Genomic DNA, 10,891 nt, shown 5'->3' with positions numbered 1-10,891 from the left:
CTCAATATACCAGGTGTGGCTATCCCAATATTACAGCCCTGGCTATCCCAACATCCCAACCTTAGTTATCCCAATTTCTCCTCCCTGGCTAACCCAATATCCCAGCCCTGGCTATCCCAATATCTGAGCTCTGGCTATCCCCATATCCCGGCTCTGCCTATCCCCATATCCCAGCCCTGATTATTCCAATATCCGAGCCCTTGTGACCACACTATCCCAGCTCTGGCTATCCATATACCCCGGCTCTGGCTATTAAAATATCCGAGCCATGTCTAGCCCAATATTATGGCCCTGGCTATCCCAGTATACCAGCTCTGGCTATCACAATATCCCAGCTATGGCTATTCCAATAACCCAGCCCTGATTATCCCAATATCACAGCTCTGGCTATCCCAATGTTACAGCCCAGGCTATCCCAATATCCCAGCCCTGGCTATCCCAATATCCCAGACTTGGCTATCCCAATATCCTGGCCCTGGTGTGGCTATCCCAATATCCCGGCTCTGGCTATCGCAATATCCCAGCCCTGGCTATACCAATATCCCAGCCCTGGTTGTCTCAATATCATGCCTCTGCCTATTCCAATATCCCAGCCCTGGCTATCCCAATACCGCCGCTCTGGCTATGCCAATATCCCAGCTCTGTCTATCCCAACAGAAGAGCTCTGGCGATCCATATACCCTGGCTCTGGCTATTCCAATATCCCAGCCCTGGCTATCCCCATATCCCAGCACTGGTTATCCCAATATCTCGGCCCAGGCGACCCCAATATCCCAGCTCTGGCTATCCAAATATCCGGGCTCTGGATATTCCAATATCCCAGCCCTGGTTATCTCAATATACCAGCTCTGGCTATCTCAATATCCCAGGGTTGGCCATCCCAACAGTACAGCCCTGGCTATCCCAATATCCCAACCCTAGTTATCCCAGTATCACGGCCTTGGCTACCCCAATATACCAGCTCTGGCTATCCCAATATCCTGGCTCTGGCTGTCCCAATATCCCTGCCTTGGTTATCCTAATACCATGGCTCTTGCTATTCCAATATCCCAACTCTGGCTACCCCAATATCCCAGCCCTGGATATTCCAAAATCCCAGCCCTGGCTATCGCAATATCCCACCCCTGACTATCCAAATATCCCCGCCCTGGCGACCCCAATATCCCAGCTCTGGCTATCTCCATATCCGGGCTCTGGCTATCTCCATATCCCAGCCCTGATTATCCCAATATCCCGACCCTGGCTATCCCAATATCCTAGCTCTGGCTATCCCAATATCCTGGCTCTGGGTATTCCAATATCCCAGCCCTGGTTATACCAATATCCCAGCTCTGGCTATCTCAATATACCAGGTGTGGCTATCCCAATATTACAGCCCTGGCTATCCCAACATCCCAACCCTAGTTATCCCAATTTCCCCTCCCTGGCTAACCCAATATCTCAGCTCTGGCTATCCCAATATCATGGCTCTGGCTATTCCAATATCCCAGTCCTGATTATCCCAATATCATGGCTCTGGCTATCCCAATATCCAAGCTCTGGCTATCCCAATATCCCAGCCCTGGATATCCCAATATCCCGGCCCGGGATATCCAAATATCCCAGCTCTGGTTATCCCAATATCCCAGCCCTGGATATCCCAATATCCCGGCCCTGGATATCCAAATATCCCAGCTCTGGTTATCCCAATATCCCAGCCCTGGATATCCCAATATCCCGGCCCTGGCCATCCCAATATCCCAGCCCTGGCTATGCCAATATCCCGGCTCTGGCTCTCCCAAAATCCTAGCTTTGGCTATCCCAATTCAGTGGCCCTGGCTATTCTAAAATCCCAGCCCTGTTTATACTAATATCCCAACTCTGGCTATCCCAATATTACAGCCCTGGCTATCCCAGTATCCCAACCCTTGTTATCCCAATTTCCCCTCCCTGGCTAACCCAATATCCCAGCCCTGGCTATCCCAATATCATGGCTCTGGCTATCCCAATATCCCAGCTCTGGCTATTCCAATATCATGGCTCTGGTTATTCAAATATCCCAGTCCTGATTATCCCAATATCATGCCTCTGGCTATTCCAATATTCCAGCTCTGGCTATCCCAGCCCTGGATAACCCAATATCTCGGCCCTGGCTATACCAATATCCGAGCCCGGGCTATCCCAATATCCCAGCCCTTGCTATCCCAATATTACAGCCCTGGCTACCACAATATCCCAGCCATGGCTATTCCAATAACCCACCTCTGCCTATCCCAATATTCCAGCCCTGGCAATTCCAATATCCCCAATCTGGCTATTCCAATATCTCAGCCCTGGCTATCCCAATATCCCAGCCCTGGCTATTCTAATATCCTGGCCCTGGTTAACCCAATATCCCAGCTCTGGCTATGCCAATATCCCGGCTCTGGCTCTCCCAAAATCCCAGCTCTGGCTATCCCAATACCCTGGCTCTGGCTATTCCAATATCCCAGCTCTGGCTGTTACAATATCCCAGCCCTGGTTATACGAATATCCCAACTCTGGCTATCTAAATATTACAGCCCTAGCTATCAATATTACAACCCTAGCTATCTCAATACCCCAGCCCTGGCTATCCCAATATCCCAACTCTTCCTATCCCGATATCCCAGCCCTGGCTATCCCAATATGCCAGTCCTGGATATCCCAATATCCTGGTCTGGCTATCACAATATCCCAGCTCTAGCTATCCCAATATCCCACCTCAGGCTATCCCTATATCCTGGCCCTCGCTATCCCAATATTACTGCCCTGGCTATCACAATTTCCCAGCCCTGGCTATTCCAATATGCCACCTCGGCCAATCCCAATATCCAAGCCCTGGCAATTCAATATCGCAGCTCTAGCTATCCCAATATCCCAGCTCTGGTTTTCCCAATATCCCAGCTCTGGCTATCTCAATATCCTGGCTCTTGCTATTCCAATATCCCAGCCATTGCTATACCAATATCCCAGCTCTGGCCATACCAATATCCCAGCCCTGGTTTTCCCAATATCATGGCCCTGGCTATCGCAATACCCCACCTCTGGCTATCCCAATATTACAGCCATGGCTATCCCAATATCCCAGCCCATGCTATCCCAATATTCCAGCTCTGGCTATCGCAATATCCCAGCCCTGGCTATCCCAATATCGCAGCTCTGGCTATGCCAATATCCCAGCTCTGTCTATCCCAATAGAAGAGCTCTGGCGATCCATATACCCTGGCTCTGGCTATTCCAATATCCCAGCCATGGCTATCTTAATATCCCAGCCCTGGCTATCCCCATATCCCAGCACTGGTTATCCCAATATCCCGGCCGTGGCTAACCCAATATCCCAGCTCTGGCTATCCAAATATCCTGGCTATGGATATTCCAATAGCCCAGCCCTGGTTATCCCAATATCCCAGTTCTGGGTATCGCAATATCCCAGCTCTGGCTATCCCAATATCCCGGCCCTGGCTATCCCAATATAACAGCCCTGGCTATCGCAATATCCCGATATTGCCTATCCTCTGCCTATCCTAATATCCCAGGCCTGGCTACCCCAATATCCTAGACCTGGCTATCCCAATATCTTGGCCCTGGCTATCCAAATATCCTGGTGTAGCTATTCCAATATCCTGGCTCTGGCTATCGCAATATCCGGGCCCTGGCTATACCAATATCCCAGCCCTGGCTATCCCAATATCCTGGCTCAGGCTATCCCAATATCCCAGCTCTGGTTATCCCAATATTCCAGCTCTGACTATAGCAATATCCCAGCTCTGGCTATCCCAATATCCCAGCCCTGGCTATCCCAGTATTCCAGCCCTGGCCATTCCAATATCGCAGCTCTGGCTATCCCAATATCCCAGCTCTGGCTATTCCAATATCCCAGCTCAGGCTATCCCAATATCCCAGTCCTGGCTATCCCAATATCCCGGCCCTAGCTACTCCAATATCCCAGCCCTGGTTATCACAATATCCCGGCTCTGGCTATCTCAATAGCCCAGGTGTGGCTATCCCAACAGTGCCGCCCTGGCTATCCCAATATCCGAACCCTAGTTATCCCAATATCCCGGCCTTGGCTACCCCAATATACCAGCTCTGGCTATCCCAATATCCTGGCTCTGGCTAACCCAATATCCCTGCCTTTGTTATCCCAATATCATGGCTCTTGCTATTCCAACATCCACGCTCTGGCTACCCCAATATCCCAGCCCTGGATATTCCAAAATCCCAGCCCTGGCTATCGCAATATCCCACCCCTGACTATCCAAATATCCCCGCCCTGGCGACCCCAATATCCCAGCTCTGGCTATCTCCATATCCGGGCTCTGGCTATCTCCACATCCCAGCCCTGATTATCCCAATATCCCGACCCTGGCTATCCCAATATCCTAGCTCTGGCTATCCCAATATCCTGGCTCTGGGTATTCCAATATCCCAGCCCTGGTTATACCAATATCCCAGCTCTGGCTATCTCAATATACCAGGTGTGGCTATCCCAATATTACAGCCCTGGCTATCCCAACATCCCAACCCTAGTTATCCCAATTTCCCCTCCCTGGCTAACCCAATATCTCAGCTCTGGCTATCCCAATATCATGGCTCTGGCTATTCCAATATCCCAGTCCTGATTATCCCAATATCATGGCTCTGGCTATCCCAATATCCAAGCTCTGGCTATCCCAATATCCCAGCCCTGGATATCCCAATATCCCGGCCCGGGATATCCAAATATCCCAGCTCTGGTTATCCCAATATCCCAGCCCTGGATATCCCAATATCCCGGCCCTGGATATCCAAATATCCCAGCTCTGGTTATCCCAATATCCCAGCCCTGGATATCCCAATATCCCGGCCCTGGCCATCCCAATATCCCAGCCCTTGCTATGCCAATATCCCGGCTCTGGCTCTCCCAAAATCCTAGCTTTGGCTATCCCAATTCAGTGGCCCTGGCTATTCTAAAATCCCAGCCCTGTTTATACTAATATCCCAACTCTGGCTATCCCAATATTACAGCCCTGGCTATCCCAGTATCCCAACCCTTGTTATCCCAATTTCCCCTCTCTGGCTAACCCAATATCCCAGCCCTGGCTATCCCAATATCATGGCTCTGGCTATCCCAATATCCCAGCTCTGGCTATTCCAATATCATGGCTCTGGTTATTCAAATATCCCAGTCCTGATTATCCCAATATCATGCCTCTGGCTATTCCAATATTCCAGCTCTGGCTATCCCAGCCCTGGATAACCCAATATCTCGGCCCTGGCTATACCAATATCCGAGCCCGGGCTATCCCAATATCCCAGCCCTTGCTATCCCAATATTACAGCCCTGGCTACCACAATATCCCAGCCATGGCTATTCCAATAACCCACCTCTGCCGATCCCAATATTCCAGCCCTGGCCATTCCAATATCCCCAATCTGGCTATTCCAATATCTCAGCCCTGGCTATCCCAATATCCCAGCCCTGGCTATTCTAATATCCTGGCCCTGGTTAACCCAATATCCCAGCTCTGGCTATGCCAATATCCCGGCTCTGGCTCTCCCAAAATCCCAGCTCTGGCTATCCCAATACCCTGGCTCTTGCTATTCCAATATCTCAGCCCTGGCTATCCCAATATCCCAGCCCTGGCTATTCTAATATCCTGGCCCTGGTTAACCCAATATCCCAGCTCTGGCTATGCCAATATCCCGGCTCTGGCTCTCCCAAAATCCCAGCTCTGGCTATCCCAATACCCTGGCTCTGGCTATTCCAATATCCCAGCTCTGGCTGTTACAATATCCCAGCCCTGGTTATACGAATATCCCAACTCTGGCTATCTAAATATTACAGCCCTAGCTATCAATATTACAACCCTAGCTATCTCAATACCCCAGCCCTGGCTATCCCAATATCCCAACTCTTCCTATCCCGATATCCCAGCCCTGGCTATCCCAATATGCCAGTCCTGGATATCCCAATATCCTGGTCTGGCTATCACAATATCCCAGCTCTAGCTATCCCAATATCCCACCTCAGGCTATCCCTATATCCTGGCCCTTGCTATCCCAATATTACTGCCCTGGCTATCACAATTTCCCAGCCCTGGCTATTCCAATATGCCACCTCGGCCAATCCCAATATCCAAGCCCTGGCAATTCAATATCGCAGCTCTAGCTATCCCAATATCCCAGCTCTGGTTTTCCCAATATCCCAGCTCTGGCTATCTCAATATCCTGGCTCTTGCTATTCCAATATCCCAGCCATTGCTATACCAATATCCCAGCTCTGGCTATTCCAATATCCCAGCCCTGGTTATCCCAATATCATGGCCCTGGCTATCGCAATACCCCAGCTCTGGCTATCCCAATATTACAGCCATGGCTATCCCAATATCCCAGCCCTGGCTATTCCAATAACACAGCTCTGCCTATCCCAATATCCCAGCACTGCTACCCCAATATCCTGGCCCTGGCTATCCCAGTATCCCCGCTCTGGCTATCCCAATATCTCAGCCCTGCGTATCCAAATATCCCCGCTCTGGCTATCCCAATATTACAGCCCTTGCTATCGCAATATCCCAGCCATGTCTATTCCAATAAACCTCCTCTGCCTCTCCCAATATCCCAGCACTGGCTATCCCAATATCCCAGACCTGGCTATTCCAATAAACCCCCTCTGCCTATCCCAATATCCCAGCACTGGCTATCCCAATATCCCAGCTCTGGCTATCCCAATATCCTGGCCCTGGCTATCCAAATATCCTGGGTGTGGCTATCCCAATATTACGGCCCTGGCTATCGCAATATCCGGGCCCTGGCTATTCCAATATCCCAGCTCTGGCTATCCCAATATCCTGGCTCTGGCTATCATAATATCCCAGCCCTGGATATCCCAATATCCCAGCTCTGACTATCCCCATATGCCAGCCGTGGCTATCCCAATATTACAGCCCTGGCTATCGCAATATTACAGCCCTGGCTATCGCAATATCCCAGCTCTGGCTATTCCAATAACCCACCTCTGCCTATCCCAATATTCCAGCCCTGGCCATCCCAATATCTCCACCCTGGCTACCCCCATATCCGAGCCATGGCTATCCCCATATCCAGGCTCTGGCTATCCCCATATCCCAGCCGTGGTTATCCCAATATCCCGGGCCTGGCTATCCCAATATCCCAGCTCTGGCTATCCAAATATCTGGGCTCTGGATATTCCAATATCCCAGCTCTGGCTATCCCAATATCCCAGCTCTGGCTATCTCAATATCCCAGGTGTGGCTATCCCAACAGACAGCCCTGGTTATCCCTATATTCCAACCCTAGTTATCCCAATATCCCGGCCTTGGCTACTCCAATATACCAGCTCTGGCTATTCCAATATCCTGGCTCAGGCTATCCTGATATCCCAGCCCTGATTATCCCAATATCATGGCTCTTGCTATTCCCATATCCCAGCTCTGGCTATCCCAATATCCCAGCCCTGGATATCCCAATATTCCTGCCCTGGCTATCGCAATATCCCAGACCTGGCTATCCTAATATCCCGGCTCTGGCTATCTTAATATACCGGCCATGGCTATCCCAATATTACAGCCTTGGCTATCGCAATATCTCAGACACGGCTATTCCAATAACCCACCTCTGCCTATCCCAATATCCCAGCCCTGGCCATTCCAATAACCCCGATCTGGCTATCCCAATATTCCAGCTCTGGCTATCCCAATATCCCAGCTCTGTCTATTCCAATATCCCAGCCCTGGTTAACCCAATATCCCAGCTCTGGCTCTCCCAAAATCCCGGCTCTGGCTATCCCAATATCCCAGCACTGGCTATCCCAATATCCCAGCTCTGGCTATCCAAATATCCTACCTCTGTGTAATCCAACATCCCGGCCCTGGCTGTCCCAGTATCCTAGCCCTGGCTATCCCAATATCCCAGCCCTGGCCATTCCAATAGCCCAGGAAAGGGGGTTTCAGGAGTACTCAGTGGGAAAAAAGGAGGGGCTGGATGCTGGGGAATACAGAAATGGGGGCCCAGGGGTCCCATGTTAGGAAAAAGGGTGGGGCTGAGGGCTGGGATAGGCGGGGGCTGGGAAGAGGATGAGGTGGTGCCAGATGAGGGGGTGCAGGGGGGTCTCAGTGCCGGGCAGAGTTGTTAAAGTGTGTCTTGTGTCTCAGGAATGGGGGTGCAGGGGGGGCTCAGGGTCACGGAAATGGCGGGGCAGGGAGTGGGAGAGGTAGAAGGGAGCTCCAGGGAAGCCTTGAAGCCAGGGAAGGGGAGTCCAGGGTTTCTCAAAAAAGGAGGGTAACAGGGTGGGGACACCTGGGGTGTTCAGGAAGGGCGAGTTCAGGGGGTCTCTGGTTTGGCAGAAAGGTGGGGCTGGGAAAGGCAGGAATGGGGGTCCAAGGCGTTTCAGGGCACCTCAGGGTCCGGCATACGTGAAGTCTGGAGGCTGGGAGCCATGGGATGGCCAGGAAAAGGGGAGCAGGGGGGTCCTGATGCCGGCAATGGTGGTTCAGGGTCCCAGTGCCGGGGGTCCCACTCCCACTTCGCCCCCCAGGAGCGCCCCCAGCCCCAGCGCTGGAGCCATCGCAATGCTCCCGCTCACTCCTCGTATGATCCCTGTATGATCCCAGTAAGATCCCTGTATAACTCAGTCGCCCAGGAGCTGCTCCCAGTATGATCCCAGTACAGCCCAGTCACTCTCAGTGATCCCACTCCTGGCATCCCCCGCCCCCCGCTCTGCATTCCAACCTGTCCCGGCTCCACCCCCACTCCTGCCGCGGGCTGTGAGGGCTTCGGGACCGGGGGAAGAGGAGGAGGAGGGAGGAAGAGACGGAGCGGCAGCAGGAAGCAGCCGGGGAAGGGAGAGCAAAGAAATCGCGTGGTCCTGGAGCTCCCTGGAGTGGCCGCAGCCCCGGGAGCATTGCCCCCTTCCCGCAGGTGCCCGGGGAGGGGGAGCTCTGCTCAAATCTGCCGGGGGGTGCCTGGGCTTGGGGTTTTTTGGGGGGGATGTTTGCAGCTGGCAGGGCTCCAAAGCCGAGCCGCAGATGGCCCTCGGGGGGACATCGGAGGGTCCCCGGGAGGTGTTTTTAGGGGGTCCCGGTGTGGGTGGCGGCAGAGCCCCGGCGGGGGGCGAGGGGATGCGGGTCCCCCCGCAGTGGGGGTTGGGCTTCCCGGCCGGGCCCTCCGAGCTCTGCTGGGGCCATGTGGGGACCGCGCGGGAGCGGCGGCACCGGCGGGGGGACACCGGGTTTGGGGAATCCCCGGGAGAGCCGCGGCTTCCCTGAGCAGGAGCCCAGAGAGAGGAGAGCCCCAGAAGGGCAAAGCGGGGACCCCGAGATGGGGGGTGCTGGGGCTGGAGGGGCAGGATGGCTGAGGAAAGTGGTTTGGGGGAGCCAGTGCTGGGAGTGGCTGCTCCCAGTATGAGCCCAGTCACTTCCAGTATGAGTTCAGTCACTCCCAGTAGGATCCCAGTCTCTCCCAGCAGCTCCGCAGTCACTCCCACTTTCCCTCATCATGTTCCCAGTTCCCCCAGCACATTCCCAGTCACTCCCAGTCTGGTCCCAGTCACCACCCATGTGGTCTTAGACACTCCTACTATATCCCAGTTATGCTGAACATTCTGGCAGTCATTGCCATGCACTCCCAGTTCCCTCAGCGTGGTTCACTTCCCCCCAGTTTTACCCCAGTTGCTTCCAGTTCCACTACTTGTGTCCCCAGTTAGTCCCAGCATGGGGCTGGTAGCTCCCAGTAACCCCCAGTCAGGGTCCAATCACACCCACTCTAATCCCAGAATGATTGTAGCTACTCCCAGTCTGATACCAGTGCCCCCAGTGTGATTCCAGGTGCTCCCTGTCAATGCCAATATGACCCCAGTAGCTTCCAGTATGATCCCAGTGACTCCCTGTCTCTCCCAGTTGGTCCCAGTCAGCCCCAGCCTGCTCACAGTCACTCCCACTTTCTCCCAGATGCTTTCAGCACAATCCAGTTGCTCACAGCCACTCCCAGTCAATCCCAGTATGATTCCAGTCACCCTCAATGTGATCCCAGTCTAACCCAGCATGGAACGAGGTGTTCCCAGTGTGATCCCAGTATGATCCCAGTTGCCCCTAGTATAGTTCCAGTTGTTTCCAGTTCCTCCCATTATGATCCCAGTTAACCCTAGATTAGTCCCAGTCCGTCCCAGCAGGGTCCCAGTCATGCCCAGTTGCCCCAAGCATGGTCTGAGTTGTCCCCAGCAAGATCCCAGCTGTTCCCAGTGTGGTTCCAGTCCCCCTAGGATGGTAACAGACACTCCCAGTATATCCCAGTGGGCCCAGTAAGGTTCTAGTTACCTCGGAATGATCCCAGTCTTTCCCAGTAACTCCCAATTGCCTCCAGCATAATCCCAGTTGCCACAGTTGTGGTCTCAATCCTCTCAGCATGGTTCCAGTACCTTCCAGCTGATCCAAGTTGCTCCCAATGTGTCCACATTTTCCTCCCAACATAGGTCCAGTAGCACCCAGTAACCCCCAATCAGGTTCCATTCATACCCATTCTCATCCCAGTATGATTGTAGCTACTGCCAGTATGATCCCAGTCATTTGCAGTCTAATCCCAGTTTCTCCCAGCCACTCCCAGTTTGATGCCAGTGCCCCCAGTGTGATCCCAGTTTTCCTCAGCATTTCTGTAGTCATTTCCAGACACTGCCAGTGGCCCCAGTAAGGTGTTAGTTATCCCAGTATGATCCCCGAGTCATGCCCAGAATATCCCAACGTCCTCCAGCATGCATCCAGTCCTTCCCAGTTCCTCCAGTTTGCTTGAAGCATCATCCCAGTTTCTCCCTGTTGTTCCTAGTAGCCCAAAGTATGAACAGTCGCTCTGTTTCAACCCCAATATGATCTCAGTAAGCTCCAGTTTGATCCCAGTCACA

The sequence above is a fragment of the Fringilla coelebs genome (assembly GCF_963513975.1).
Source record: "Fringilla coelebs genome assembly, contig: SCAFFOLD_40, whole genome shotgun sequence".
Lineage (NCBI taxonomy): Eukaryota > Metazoa > Chordata > Aves > Passeriformes > Fringillidae > Fringilla > Fringilla coelebs.
The sequence above is the reverse complement of the archived record's forward strand: the minus strand, read 5'-3'. Positions refer to the sequence as shown.